Source organism: Falco peregrinus, chromosome 4, assembly GCF_023634155.1.
Source record: "Falco peregrinus isolate bFalPer1 chromosome 4, bFalPer1.pri, whole genome shotgun sequence".
Lineage (NCBI taxonomy): Eukaryota > Metazoa > Chordata > Aves > Falconiformes > Falconidae > Falco > Falco peregrinus.
In genome coordinates, this window is record NC_073724.1 from 9,043,668 (window position 1) to 9,059,453 (window position 15,786).

General features: G+C 43.7%; 1 protein-coding gene and 1 long non-coding RNA gene across 12 annotated transcripts in view; one reads left to right on the forward strand and one right to left on the reverse strand.

Moving 5' to 3' along the window:
• The window catches only part of HTR1F (5-hydroxytryptamine receptor 1F), a 118,535-nt gene that overhangs the window by 37,530 nt on the left and 65,219 nt on the right, over positions 1–15,786 (reverse strand). The window lies entirely within an intron of this gene.
• LOC129784342 (uncharacterized) overlaps positions 8,531–15,786 on the forward strand; it is a 36,721-nt gene continuing 29,465 nt past the window's right edge. For all 9 annotated transcript variants that reach the window (XR_008746967.1, XR_008746968.1, XR_008746969.1 and 6 more), the window contains exon 1: positions 8,531–14,984. This is a non-coding gene — a long non-coding RNA (uncharacterized LOC129784342). The remainder of the gene's footprint in view (positions 14,985–15,786) is intronic.

The window sequence follows — 15,786 nt, forward strand, 5'->3', positions numbered from 1 at the left end:
TTATTTGCATATAGTACAATAATGCCCACCACCTGACATTTACAGGGGAGACTCTCAGAGGGAAGAAGAGAGAATTCTCCTAGTTTTCACCACCAGTTGTTTATGGTGATATCCTTAGCTACAAGCTTGTCTTGTTAATTGATTGAATTATTTAAGGTATTGATTTATTTGCTAATGGCAAAATGAGTATCTTTATCTCTGGCAGCCTTCAGACTTGGAAGAATAGTCAAGGTCTTTTTACTGATCCTTCAGTGCATTAACTAAGAATGTATTTCCTGTGTACTGGGTAAAAACAAATGGAGAAATCTGGTTTCTTTCCTTTTTCAAGTGCTCACTTCATGATCACCAGAAACTTCTCTTAGCAGCTCTTTTGTTTTTTTTTCAGTACAGTAGTTTCTCCATAAATCTTAAAGATCAAGATTTTACTACAGATGTAGTAAATGAGCCACATGAAATCACTTAGAAAGGTATATGTTGCTTTATATGTTAACATGTGTAAGCCAGAAAGCCAATATATAGATTTTTGTGGACATTCATTCAGGGTTTATAATACTTGTCTGCATTTATAGTGTGAGAAATGTTGACATTGGCTCAGCAGTAAGCCCTCTGGGGTTTGCATGCTGCTGCTTCCCATGCAGTGCAATGCCTCCGGCTGTGCAGCCCCCCTGCTTCCCTCCCCTGTCCTGCCCCAGTAACAACGTGTGAGTTGTCGAGTTGTCTTTCTCACCTCAGAGCCCTTTCCTCTCCAAAGTCTGCACAGCCACATAATTCTCGATAGCATCCTAGTCACTTGTAGTTTGTACTTCCACAAGAAAAAATGCTGCCAAGTATTTTTTTTTTTTTTTTTTTTTTTTTACTGGGGAATAATCTTGTTGTTTCTTACCCTTTGAGTTGCTGACAATCAACTACCATTTATAAACCAAGCTCTTGGGTGATGATGTCAATCTCATAAGTCACGGCTCAGTTTCTGCCCTAACTTACTGAGTCTACTGAAATAAATTCAAGCATGTATGTCTACCCATTTCTAATTTGGCCAGTAAAATTACCCCATCTTATTGCCCATACTAGAACATCAAGCAAGCAACTTCCTTTCCCCTGTACAATCACACAGATCAGAAACGCAGTGCAGGAGTTACTCTGCTTTGGTCTCCTGAGAGATGATTCAGAAATGCTATCTGCCCTGCAGTGCTTAGAAACAGGAACACTACTACTGAAATCCCCCCCAGGAGAATGTACTCTGAAATTCCAAGGGGCTCTGAGTTTCAGAAATCAAGACTGATCCTTCAGAAGATACTAAAACTGAGCTTCAGCAGTGTTTGTATGGAATGGCTTTTATAACTAATTTCTGAGGCTATTGCAGTTTTTCTGGTAAAATATTCATACCACATTGCTCCCAAGAGAGGTGTAAAAGCAAGGAGAGGTGTATGTATTATTTCATCTGTGGCTTGCACCACGCTTCAGTTAATCTCTAGATATGACATGGATAGTTAGTGTTGTGTTAATCACAAAGATGTTCTGTTCAGATAAGTCTTGACAATTTGAGATGTTTACCCAATGTATATTGTGTAAGTCTCTTGAACTTGTGAAACTTTCCAAAATAACAAGCTCTCTGTGGGATATCAAGTATAGTAATTCCTGCTTCAGGCTTAGTCAAATATCTTGAAATACCTTCTCTTACTATTCTGCAATATTCCAACTTCTAACGTTATTTGAGAAATGCAAAACACAAATGCCAGAGAGGACTGTGCTAAATAAGTCTTTGAATGTGTGTTAAAAGAAATCTCTAACAAAAACCCATATTTTTTTTAAATTCTGGGCACATGTTCAGATGGCTTTACCACTACTATTCAGTATGCAGTTTCCCCCCCCATAGCAGACCTGCAGTGTCAGTTAAAATCCTATCTCTTTAAATAAGGTACTCTGCTATTGAAAACGATTTAAAAGAAATACTGCCAAAGACTTGTTTGAGGATTACGGTTACGAATCATATCATATGACATCTAGACCTATTCTGTTAACCATCCCCTATGCTAAGTTTGTTCCCCAGCCTGCAATAACCAACTTGAAATTTACTGCTTTATTTTACTTTCACCATTAACTTGCTTAATGTCTGCAGGTTGTTAATGTAGTTGATGAGTATCTTTATTCTGTGCCACATTAAGCTTTCTTTTTCCTGTTGCAAAGTGTGAGGCTGGTCCTACAGGTGCTTACTTTGAAACTTTGTGTTAGTAATGGCTCAGGTGAAATAGGAAAGAGAGCGGTGAGCTTTTATTTCTAACTTATACAACCCATAGAAAGGCCAGAGATCTGCAGCTTTATATTCTCCCACGGATTCAGAAAGAGTGGTTCATTCACAAGCTTTACTCCACATTGTGGAGATGCTCATCTCCCTAAATCCATTAACAGTGGGGCTCCTCCGGAGAGTCACAGAATCACGGAGGTCTTGGTTGGATGGGACAGCTGGAATTCACCTCATCTGGTCTCCTCTCTGTAGCTGGAGGCTTGCTAACATTAGAGACCAAGTTAGCCATGCCTTTGTTCAGAGGAATTTTGGAAATCCCCAGTAACAGAGACACTGCGAGTTCTCTGGGCAATAGCACTGCACTGTCTTCCCAGTGAGAAAGTCTTTCTCTAGTCTCCAGCCTGAACGTTTCTAGGTGGTTCTAGACACCAATTGCGAATGTCATCCTTTGCCTGCCACTCACAAAAACAGTTTGGCTCCTTTGAGTAGTTGTACTACATCATTCCTTCTTTAGTTTACTGGATCACCCCTTCTTGGAAGACTAAATGACCCCTGCTCCTCAACCTTTTATCATGGGTGATGTGCCCTGGGCTGTCTCCAGGTTCTCCACATCCATCTTGAACTCATCCCTCATCCCAAAGTGCATGGAGTACTGTAAGTGTGGCCTTATCAGTGCTGACTAGCGGGGTATAATAACCTTTCAGTCTGCTGGGCATGCTTCTCTTAATGTGGTCATTTCATAGAATAATAGAATCATTTATGTTGGAAAAGACCTCTCAGATCATCAGGTCCAACCATTAACCCAGGACTGCCAGGTCCATCACTAAACCATGTCCCTAAGCACAGCATCTACATGTTTTTTAAACACCTCCAGGGATGGTGATTCCATCTCCTCCCTGGGCAGCCTCTTCCAATGCTTGACCACCCTTTCCATGAAGAAATTTCCCCAACATCCAGCTTGACCTCCCCTGGCATAACCTGAGGCTGTTTCCTCTTGTCCTGTCCCTTGTTACCTGGGAGAAGAGACCGACCCCCCCTGCCTACAGCCCCTGTCAGGCAGCTGCAGAGAGCGATAAGGTCCCCCCTGAGCCTGCTCCTCTCCAGGCTGAGCACCCCCAGCTCCCTCAGCCGCTCCTCATCAGCCTTGTGCTCCAGACCCCTCCCCAGCTCCGTTGCCCGTCTCTGGACACGCTCCAGCGCCTCAACGTGCCTCCTGCAGTGAGGGGCCCAAAGCTGAACACAGGGTCCCAGGTGCGGCCTCACCAGTGCCCAGCACAGGGGGACGGTCCCTGCCCTGGTCCTGCTGGCCACACTGTTTCTGATACCAGCCAGGATGCTGTCGGCCGCCTGGGCCACCTGGGCACATGCTGGCTCCTGCCCAGCCGGCCGCCAGCCAGCACCCCCAGGCCCTTTCCCACCAGGCAGCTTCCCAGCCGCTCTGCCCCAGCCTGCAGCACTGGTGGGGTGGTTGTGACCCAAGTGCGGGACCCGGCACTGAGCCTTGTTCAACCTCATCCAATCGGCCTTGGCCCATCGGTCCAGCCTGTCCAGATCCCTCTGCAGAGCCTCAACACCCCTGCCCAGCCTGGTGTTATCTGCAGACTTACTGAGGGTGCACTTGATTCCCTTGTCCAGATTGTCAATAAAGATATTAAGCAAAACTGGCCCCAGCGCTGAGCCCTGGGGACACCACTTGTGACTGGCCACCAGCTGGATGTAACTCCATTCTCCACCACTCTTTGGGCTTGGCTGTCCAGCCAGCTTTTAACCCAGCATAAAGTACACCCATCCAAGCCACGAGCAACCAGTTTCTCCAGGAAAATGCTTTGGGAGATAGTGGCAAAGGCTTTACTAAGGTTCAGGTAGACAACATCCACAGCTTTTTCCTCATCCACTATAGGTGAGTCACCTTGTCATAGAAGCAGATCATGTTCATGAAGCAGGACCTGCCTTTCACAAACCCATGCTGTCTGGGCCTGATCCCCTGGTCGTCCTGCATGTGCTGCATGATGGCACTCAGGATCATCTGCTCCATAACCTTCCCTGGCACCGAGGTCAGGCTGACAGGCCTGTAGTTCCCCAGATTCTCCTTCCTGCCCTTCTTGTAGATGGGCATCACACTGGCTAACCTCCGGTCTGTTGGGAGCTCTCCAGTTTGCCAGGACTGCTGATAGAACTATGGACAGTGGCTTGTCAAGCTCCTCTGCTGGCTCCCTCAGTACCCTTGGGTGGATCCCATCTGGCCCCATAGACCTGTGTGTGTCTAAGTGGAGCAACAGGTCCCTAACTGTTTCCTCCTGGACTGTAGGGCCTTCATTCTTCTCCTCCTCATCCCTGTCTTTCAGCTCATGGGGCTGAACATCCAGAGGGAAGCTGGTCTTGCTAGTAAAGACCGAGGCAAAGAAAGCATTGAGCACCTCAGCCTTTTCTTCACCCTTCGTGGCAATGTTCCCTCCCACATCCAATAAAGGATGCAAGATTATCCTCGTCCCTCCTTTTGTTTCTAATGTATTTATAAAAACTTTTTTTTTAAAAAATCTTTTATGGCAGTAGCCAGCCTGAGTCCTAGCTGGGCTTTCACCTCTCTAATCTTCACCCTACATAATCTTGTGACATCCTTACAGTCCTCCTGAGTTGCCTGCCCCCTATTCCAAAGGTGGAAAACTCTCCTTTTTTCCCTGACTTCCAGCCAAAGCTCTCTGTTTAGCCAGGCTGGTCTTCTCGCGCACTGGCTTGTCTTTTGGCACATGGGTACGGCCTGCTCCTGCACCTTTAAGACTTCCTTCTTGACCTTCCTGGACCCCTTGGCTCTTCAGAAGCAGCTCCTAAGGGACTCTGTTGAGCAGGCTCTTAAACAGGCCAAAGTCAGCTCTCTGGATGTCCAAGGTAGCGGTTCTGCTGACCCCATTCCTTACTTCTCCAATAATTGAAAACTCTATCATCTTGTGATTGCTATTCCCATGACATCCTCTGACCACCACAGCGCCCACCAGTCCTTCCCAGTTTGTAAACAGCAGGTCCAGCAAATCCATCTCCCTGGGCTGGATCACTGACCAGCTGTGTCAGGAAGCTATCTTCCACACACTCCAGAACCTCCTAGACTGTTTCCTCCCTGCTCTGTTGTATTTCCAGCAGACATCTGGTATGTTGAAGTCCCCAATAAAAACAAGAGCTAGTGATCTTGAGACTTCTCCCAGCTGCTTGTAGCATGTTTCATCTGCCTCTTCATCCTGGTTGGGTGATCTAGAACAGACTCCCACCAGGATATCCACCTTGTTGATGCTCCCCTTGGTTCTTACCCATACACACTCCAGCCTACTGTTACTGTCATTCAGCTCTAGGCAGCCAAAACTCCCTGGCATACAGAGCTACCCCGCCGGCTCTCCTTCCTTGCCTATCCCTTCTGGAGAGTTTGTAGCCATCCGCCGCAGCACTCCAGTCACCTGAGTTATCTCACCACGTTTCCGTGATGGAGACTATGTCATAGTTTTCATGCTGCACGATGGCTTCCAGCTCCTCCTTTCTGTTGCCCATGCTTCAGGCATTGGTGTAGATGCATTTCAGCTGCATCAGTGATGTCGCCTCCAACACTGGCATGCTGCCCCCAGGCTTATCTCTAAGGAGCTTGGTTTTATTTCCTTCCCTCTTTAAAGCTCTCTTGATGAGCTCTGCTAACCCCTGACCCAAAATCCTTTTTACCCTTGGAGACAGCCGAACCCCAGCTGTTGCCACTAGGCCTGGTGCCGTGTAAACTGACCCATGATCAAAAACCCCAAAATTCAGCCACTGACACCAGACCCAGAGCCAGGTAGTGATCTGTGTGACCTTCCGATTATATGCCCCGTTGCTCCCTGCCACCAGCAGGATAGAAGAAAACACTGCCTGAGCTCAGGATCACCTTTAACCTGTTGCCCCAAGGCACTGAGGTCTCTTTTGATTGCCCTCAGTCTTCTTGTCATTTGGACTTCACCGTTGCCCACTTGGAAGAGCAGTAACGGGCAGTAATCAGAAGGTTGTATGAGACAAGAGAGTTTTCTGGTAACATCCCTCACCCAGGCCCCAGGGAGGCAGCAGGCTTCCGTGTGGGTTGGGTCCGGTCGGCATACTGGGTCCCTGTTCATCTCAAGGTGAAGTCACCGATGACAACCATCTTTCTTTTTTTCCTAGCAGAGCTGGTCACGACGTGATGGGGTGATGGACTCTCCCTAGGCAACTCCTCCAACCTCAACGGGCTTTCATCCACATTGTTATTTTCCTGGCCCTCAGGTTCCAGAGCCCACATGCCTATTGTATGAGGGTACCTGTGGAGGTGAAGAGGTTGGGGGTGATTTGCCTGCTCTCCCAAGCAGGGACCTGTTTCCACTCCTCCCTGTCACTTAGGACCCCTCCATCTGCCTCGTTTGTGACAAGAGTGCTGTGCTGGTTCATATTCACCTAGCACCTACTGTAACCTTGGGACCTTTTTCAGCAAGGCTGCTGATCAGGCCACTTGGTTTCCAGCCTTTGCAGATGCAAGGGGTTATTCTTCCCTGCGTGCACCATGCTGCACTTTGATGTGTTGAACTTCATGATGTTTGTTTGCCCAGTCCTCAAATTTATGGCCAAGTCCCTTTGGACTGAAGCTTTGCCTTTGGTCATGTCAGACGTTTCTAATCTAGTACCCTAGAAGAATCCAGAAAAATTACAGCCAAGTTTCTGCTCTGATTTCTTCTCTTGGGGAACATTTCTCTCTCCATTAACTATAGAGGGAACAACAGAAGACTTACAAGGTTGGCTTTTGGGGGTCTTCCCTGCAAAGAGACTTTAGCTGTCAGAAGTTAGAGCAGTGGGAGATACAGAGAGACTACAATTGCCTTCTCTTTTACCCTGCTGTGCAGCGCCCATCTGAATGGAACCTGAGCTTTTTTGCTCACTGATGTTTTTCTGCTTTGTGTCTATTTCTGTCTTCCAGATACTGTGTTTCATCTTTAACAGTTATGGCACCCATTAAGCAGAGAGCAGTCTTATGACTGAACGAGCTTCGCTGGCCGTTAGCCTCTTTATGCAACCTGAAGTTAATGTTCAGACTGTTGATACATTAATAGTTGTTCGGTATAAAATGTTGGCTTGTCTTCATACCTTTTTTCCTCTACTAAGGTTCCATTATTTGTAAGCACAGTAACTTCTGGCCAGTTAACCTGTGTTGTGTTTTCCTTGTTAACCTTCCTGCTAACATCCTATTAACTACAGATACTCCCATTTTTTCTCAGATTTTTGTCAGACCTCCCACTTTAATATTTTAGACAATAAAATCCCAATGGATATGTTTCTGTGCATATTCTTTCCTTTTTCGTAGCTTCTCTCAAGAGATATCTGCCTTCTGCTACTGACCATGCAGATATTACTTGGGTGTATTTAGCTTCTGCAGTGGTTTTCAACTTCCCACCCTGCCTCCCACCCCCACCCCCCAGCCAATTTGAAAGATTCTTAGTGGTCTACAGTGGAAATGCAGGTTCCCATGTGATAACTGATGTCCTGCGCTAGTAATGTGGTGGGTTTGGTTTTTACTTCTCTAATTGTTTTGGTGGTACCTCTTAGAAGTCATACAAAGGTTTACAGACCTCAAGATGAAAACAGCTGTTTTGTTTTACATGATAGGAAAATGGAAAAGGAGTATTCTTAGGCTGTTGCTTACAGTTGAGAAAACAGTATGTGCTACGTTGCGATAAGTATATCTGATATATTTTGTCTAGTGTTGCCTACAGGACTCGCAGCAAAACATGTTTTTGACTCCCATTGTTCCCTGGGGGATAAAGGTCTATTAAGCAAAACCAATTTTTGAGAACCACAAAAATCTTTCACTTTGATACAGCTCTTCAACCAAAACGTGCAGTATGAAATCCACATACCTCGTTCTATCCTTTCTCCTACAAATCGAATACGTCCTGTCTCAGCCCAGACTTGGACTAGGTTAAAGGAAAAATACTTTAACAGGGAAAGAGATGTACTACAACTAAAAAGGATAGCAGCAAAAAGGCACTAGGCTGATCAGTGACTGGCTTGCTCTCTCTCAGCAGTACCGATTTCTCTTTTCAGCCACTAACCATCCTGGATGCAGCCATATGAAAAGCCCACTGCTGAGGGGGAGTGAGTGTGACATTCTCTTCAGTGGGACTCAGAGCTAAATTAGCGCAGTCCTCCTCCCCCATTTCTTCCTTCATGGACTGCAGTGCTGTGGCTGTATTAATGAGGCACCAGCTTCATACAGTATGTCTTTCTAGTGCCAAAGTTCAACAGAAGTTTGGTAAGGCTGTCTGCAAATGTGTAGTTTTCTACAATTACAGGTTATATTTTTTTAAAAAAAGATTGCTTCATTCATTCTACAGTGCATCATCCTTGTTCCTTTCCTTTCTTTGTGGTAAGCATTAAAGGATGACCCATTTTGTATAGAGAGATGCCTAGGCTTGTCATTTTGGTGTTGTCCATCCTGTTACAGCCATCGGTGAGTTTACCCAAGTCAGAGGACATCTCTGGTGATGTTAGTCATAACTAGCTGTCATGGATATGGTGGGTTGCTGTATTCATAGCAAGTGAACTTACAGACAATAACCCTGTTTCTTGCATTATTTCCCACTGCGACACGTGGGGGTGTGTATGCAGGATGACCCAGAACAGCGGTTCAGAATGGTCTCTGCATTGGTGGTAGCTGGATGGCTGGGCAGCACTTCTCTGCTCTTCAGCTAAAATAAGTCCTTCCTTCACACTTCTTTTCAAAGGAAACCACCTGTAGTTTTATCAGTGTTTTCTCTTTCAACTCCAAGATCCTGATTTTGTGTGGCACTATGGCTAGACAATAAGGAGAGTGCAAGGAATGCATTCATGGACAGTTATGAAAAAGCGTGTCTCCAGAAAGTGCTTGTTTCTAACTGCCATAAGCTGCAGGTTGGCTGATGGTTGAGAGATGAATAATTGCATTCCTTTTTAAATGACACACTTTAGAAGTGGTGTGGATTTCCCTTTTTTTAGTCAGTCACATGTCCTGATCCATCAATGTGTTTCAGTTCTTTTTAAGCTTGGATGAGGTTTTGAAATAAATAAAATTGGCATACGCTTCAACACTGTCCTCAAGCAGAAGTTCTTTCCAACGTCCAGACCCTAACTTTTAAAAAAGCAGTTGTTTCTAGAATAATTTCAGGCATTCAGTATTCCCACGTGCATTCAGCTGACATGCCTTGTGGTAGACACCCAAAACTTGCAGCGTGCATGATGTGGAAAATGATAGCTGCACTCTCGGATTTGTCCCCCCTGGCCCCCAGCCCTGTGCCTTAGCTTTGATCCCACCTCCAGCCCTTGAAACCCATGTGTGCGAGCGATAGGAAGGGCAAATCAATGTGGGTAACCATGCTGGTGATTTAAGCGCTGAAGCTGATAGAAGAGCAGAAGCAGAGAAGTGCACTGAGGAGAACAGTTTTTAAGTACTTAATTATAGAGTGCCTGAAGAAGGCTGGATGCTTTCTGGAGTACGGATCAAGTGTCTTCTCCTCTGATACGATTAGGCCACTTTGGCTACCTTGTGTCAAGTCCCTTCCAGACATGCTAGCACTTGGATTCCTCCCACTCCCCAGAGGACTGTAATTAAGAAGTTACTGCCTCCCAAGTGTGCAATTATGTTCTCTTAAACCCAATAAGAAGCCCTTAGTCTGAAACATCCCGTTTCCTGCATTAGCGTTCTTCTGATAGGTAGGTACCCCACCACGCTTTGGTAAGCTGCCGAGGCTGTTTTATCCTCTGGACAATTTGCTGAATGTGAAGAGTGTTAAGAAAGGGATCAAGAAGAAGATATAAAGTAGGTAAAATAAAAAAAAACACCTGTGTAAGTGCACTTGATAAGTACTTTTAAAATAAAAACTTATGTAAAAGTCTCAGTATCGGTAAAGTTTGCCAGAAATGAGGAAGGATAAACTTCCCAGGACTGCAAGTTTTGGTTTTGCTGCTTGTTTTTATTTTTTTAACTCTTCTTAAAAAATGGTGGTTTTAAAATAAAATAGGTTGGAAGGAAACTATCCGAAGAGAGTCTCTGTGCTGGTGGCAAGAATAAAATTCAAAGACTTACTACCCCTTAAAAGCCTCTTGCTTAGACTAACCAAACACTCAGTTATGTCAGTCCCAATTTTAAGCTTCTATGAAGGCAAGACTCATTTTGTGAAAATTGTGTATGCAGGGCAGTAATATGATCTGCTTGAAAACTGGTTTTAGGCAGTAACCTTGACTATCCCACCATGCTAATGTTACTGTAGCATATGACAAATAATTATATTTCTCTTGTTTAAGGCATTGCAGAAATAGAAATAAAACAATTCCTAGGCATGATCTTCCAGCGCAGTCACAAAATTTTGAGCTAAGCCTTCCTTGTTGCCATGCACGCCTTCGTGCTGTGCTCTGGGTGGGCATGGAGACCGTTTTATTCCCTCCCTCACTGTGCCAGCCTTTAGGCTTTCAAACATGCTTCCTCCCGGCTTCCCTTGTTTAGACTAAAGAATTGAATTTCTTTGATATTTCTGCTTAGGCTATGTTTTCTAGCTCTTTGATTTTTTTTCCTTGTTCTTTTCTGAGCACTTTTCAATATGTCCCTGACCCTCTTAAAGTGTTCAGAAATGGACGGTGCTCTGGGTGATGCCTTGTTAGTGCCCAGCTGAGCAGAAGGATGTGTTTTTTTCTAAATGCTTTGTTATATTCTTGTTTTATGTATTACAGTATATTTTTTTTTCTTCAGTAGCATGGCATTGCTGACTCACGTCCAGCTTGTGATCCCTTGAGTCCTTCTCTGCAGAGTTCCTGGCAGCCCTGCTTTATGCAGGTGATATTCCTACCTAAATGTAGTGCTTGGGAATTCACTAAGGACAATGGCTATCTCTTTTTAAATGGGCTATATCTCCATTTTACCACAAATGCTCTTGATTTTGGGTTTACTTGTCAGAGTTGGGCCACAACCCAGAATGCATTCACCAGACAAAAGTAACTGTCTATGCTTGGCTTGTAGTTCCAGAAAAGGACTTGAAGCTCAGCAGATATTAACACCATAAGACCTTCAGGGAAGTTTTTAAAAAAATAAAGGTAGGAATATTCTAAGTAAACCAGGGAGTATATAGTTTTAAAAGTAAAGTTCATTGCCTGATGTCTTTAAGTAGTAACCTTTCTCAGTTCTACAAGTCATAGCAAGTTTCAGGTAAGTTGAATGCAAACAGTTAGGCTGGTTCCATGCCAAGGATTAATGGCAGTTAATCCTTGCAAACAAAAGGTAAACTATGGAAAAATTAAACACACACAGTAACAAAACTTTTAGTAGGTGATTCTAATAAATTGTGAATTAGCTGATGAACATAAGGTGTCAAATGCAATGCTACAAGGTATGCAATACAACCTTCACTACTTGATGTTCCAAAAAAGACTTTCATAATCACTACTGCTTTCTGCCAGCATCTTAGTCCAGGGTGGTGACATGCCTAAGCTATGCAATCACTTATAAGAACTAACCTGGAAACATGTAGAAGTACTGCAGTTATGCCAGCTGTTTTTAACAGGGAAAAGTGATACGGGCACGATATCCTAGACTACTGTTTCTTCAAAGTGTGTTAATATCCTGAGCACTGTTCATTTAGAGCACCGGGAGCAAGACATGAAAATAACAGCATTATCTGGGTTGCAGACACTGCCTTCAAAATGTAAGATTAACATTAAACTGTAAACTTTTTGTGGGGTATCCCTCCAGTTCTGTTACCCATAGCATTAGTTGACAGTTGTGTTTGAGAGGAATGGATGACCTGTCATTGCAAATAGCATATTTTAGTTCTGCGTGTCTGTGAGAACAGGGAGCACTACATTATTTATACTAGTAGTTTGGCTATTAGTTAATTAAAAACATCTGGTCAAACCGGCATCTCTATTTCTATGCATGCAGCAGAATACAGTATCTATTCTGCATGGTGTTGGTTTTCATGGGGCTTTCTATTTCCTACAAAATGTTTCTGTTACTGTTGATAATAGCTTCATTTAACTTGAATGTCCCTGTATGGAGGAAAAGAATCTGGTTTTGTGTAACAGAAGGTAAAAAAATCTAATTTAGGCAAATATTGTAAAGTGTTGTTGAATATATTGAAAAAACATCCCACACCTAAAATGACAAATGTTTGTATAGGACATATCAGCACTCTGCTGTCATAATGCAATATGTTGTATGACATTATTGAATCTCCAGGTTTGCTAGTGAAGAATGAAAAGAAAAATAGAATTGCTACTTCATACCTTAGAGATGAATGTAATCATCATGAAATTCATTCAGGTGACGATGCCTAAAACTATCCACGTTTTCCACTGTAAGATGTGGTTTTTGCCTTCTTGTATCTTTGGAAAAAAAAAAACCAAACAAATGCAAAACAGAATTGTCAAGCTAATTTTATGCCCCAGGATGAATTGTAGTGGGATGACCTAAGATGGCTGGGTTGTTTTAGAGAAGGAGGCTAAGGAAAAGATGCATGATTTTGTTGCTATTAAAATCTTTACAGCAGCTTGACCATGAAAAAGTTAAAAACTTTGGGAGAAGGGAGATGGGAAATCACAGCAAGGGAGAAGACTCGTGGTCATCCCACTTTAAAGGACCTGCCCTCATGGGAAAGCTCTCTGAGCAGACTAGTGTGGGGAGAAAAGCTGGTGGAGAGGAGACAGGCTGGATGTGGCTGGTTGTTAGTGCTCACTTTCCAAAGCTGGGAAGCAATCCCTGTTCCCACCTGTGACACCCAATGGCAAAACATGTGCCCATCTTCTGCTAGTGGTCAGCCAAAAAACATCTGCAACGTTCAAAAAGACAAAGCAAAAGAAGCAGCGCTTTCTACTGCTCTGTTAGCTTGGCGAAAGAAGCTGCCAGTAATGATCCCATGGTAGTAACCCTGCGTGTCATGGTAATGATATATGATGGATGTTCCTGGGGCTCTCCATTGTGGTGTTTTTAAAAGGCAGAAGTTTCTGCGCAAGAACTGTATTGAGAGAAAACACCAGGTGTATGGTTGATTGTGCAACCTTAAGATGGTGCTCAGGGTAGAAGTCAGAATTCTATGGAGAAAGGAGTAGTTGTGTGTCAGCCTTCTGCTTGCTTTTGTTACCAAATCAAAGGGTATGTAATGAAAGAGAAATGAAAATAAAGACTTCAAGATTAGACATTTGCCTTTGGACCTTAAAATGAGTTTTAGCCTTCTTTTTGTCCTAATATTGCTTATGAACTCTCTGAAGTCAGGTTAAGTAAAGCTCTTGTCTCTCTGTGTAGTCCTCAGTGCTTGACTTGAGAGCCTGTCTCTGATTTGCAGAAGTGAGAAGCTGCTTTGAAAAGCTGACACCTGGGAGGTGTATCCTCTAAGTAAAAACACAAGTGCTGTGCATTGCTAAAACCTCTGGCAACTCCGGCTATGCTCTTCCTAAGCTGGGATCCTGCAGTTAGTAGATACTGGTGAGTGTCTTCTTTCTGTCTTCAGAATCAGAACAATGCTGCAAGTCCACAGGGGGCTGGGGCAGAGGCTTCAGAAGAGGTCTGCAGTGATGAACCCTGCTGAAAAAGACCATGAGGGACTCTAATGTGCAGTGGGGGGAGAAGTGTAAACTGGAAAAAATAATAGGATATGTCTGTTCAGTAGGCATGGTCTCTTTGAGACCAGGAATTGTAGCAGGGGCCCACGGGAAAAATCACCAAGCAGAGTCCGAGGGAAGACTGTATGAAGAAGCCAGCGTGCAAAGGAGCTGAATGCAAGTTGTATGACAGTTTTAAACTTGTTGTTTTTCTACCTTTTGATTGTAAGAGAAAAAAAGTGAAAAAAATGATGTGTTGATGTAGAGTTTATAGGGTGCTTTGGGGCATGCAGGGCTTGCAGGGTCTTTGTTGCACGCTCTGCATGTACGTGTGTGCATATGAACCAAGAGGCTGCTTGTCTTCCCAAATAAGCCTAAAAATGTTGTTTGTTTACCCAGTGCATTTCTCTAATGTCTTCATTTTTCTGGTACAGCAGCAAACCCCAATTATACAAAAAGCTACTGTCCTAAAATTAGAAAGACTGTAATTCACAAGAAATATTTGCAGTTTCGATGTATTTCCTTTGGTATCTGCCCTTTTGGTGTTTACAGTTGTTTATTTTACATTTCTAGGCAACAGAAGCCTACTTTATTCAATAATTTAAGTACATATATATATACGAATAAATGAAGTCATCCTTCAGTGTGTCACTTTTAATCTGGAGATCAGTCTGAAGATACTATTACTTTGCATCTAGAAATATGTCTGGTAATTTGTCTAAACTCCTTGAATACTATTTCTTACAGTTACACTTATTTAAGGAAATTTATGGTTTAAATTGCAACGACTGTATGTAAAATGTGTTTCTTAAAAGTCTCCTTTTTTAATAATTTACACGTATAAATATTAATATCTCATTTTATGACATTGCTGTTGTCTTATTTAGGATCCTGGAAAAAAACCCAACTAATTAGATTCAGAAAGAACAGCTATTATTGTTATTTAACTAGCACACTGCTATTTTTAAGTTATATTGAAAATTATCTGAGATAATAAATTATCCTATTTAATTCTATCTTACCCACAGGCCTGACGGACTGCTGTTTGACTTTGTCCCCATCAGCTATCAGACGCAGGGGGCAGGATTTCCTCTAAACTTCGTGTTGCAGCCCTAGCTGCCTTTCCCAAATTCTGATCCCGATGTACAAGGTATAAAAGCAGCCTCTGTTACTCTTCTGGTTGTAGGAGACCTAGAAAAACCTTTGGGAGGTTGTGGACTGTTATGCCTCATGAAGCCTCTCCTGTCGCTTTCCCCTTTCCCTTTTTGTCCTAAGGATAAGTTGCCCTTGCACTGTGACTGTGTTGTCTTTTTGCCTCCTGTTTTACCCCAGAGCTCTGATCCTCTTATTATCAATACTGTGCGTGACTAAAATTGACTCCTTTACAGAACAAGCTGATTTCTAACAGCACAAACCCAAAAATCAGAGCCTGGAGGGTTTTATGCCTAAGCCTGCTGCAAACCAGCAGTAATGACACAAGGCAGCACCACCTCTGTCCCCTTCCAAGAGCAGCCTTCGTACATTCAAATTCTTGCACCCTCACACCATAGCACAGTCATGTAATACAAGTGTTGTGGTATGAAATCGTTACTCTGGTGGGCTAGGACATGGTTTTTCATTCTTAGCTTTCACCTCAAAAAATGCGGGATAAGAATAATGTATGATAACTATGTCCTGGTGCAACAAGGGCTACTAGCCCGGGGGAGAATATCAGAGGCTAAATCAAAGATTGTTTTGTCCCTGGGTCCTGGCTCCAGCATTGTCCACTATAAAAAACTGGCGAAGAAATGGACCCTGCAGGTGCTGAGCCTGCACCGTTAGCGCTGCCTGCGGTCAGTACGCTGGGCCTCCATGGGGCACGCGCAGCAGGCCGGCCTGGGCTCAGGCTTGGGGAGCTTGTGACTTCGGCTCTTGTGCTGACCATGAAACTACGAGTAAAATGAGTTGCTGTG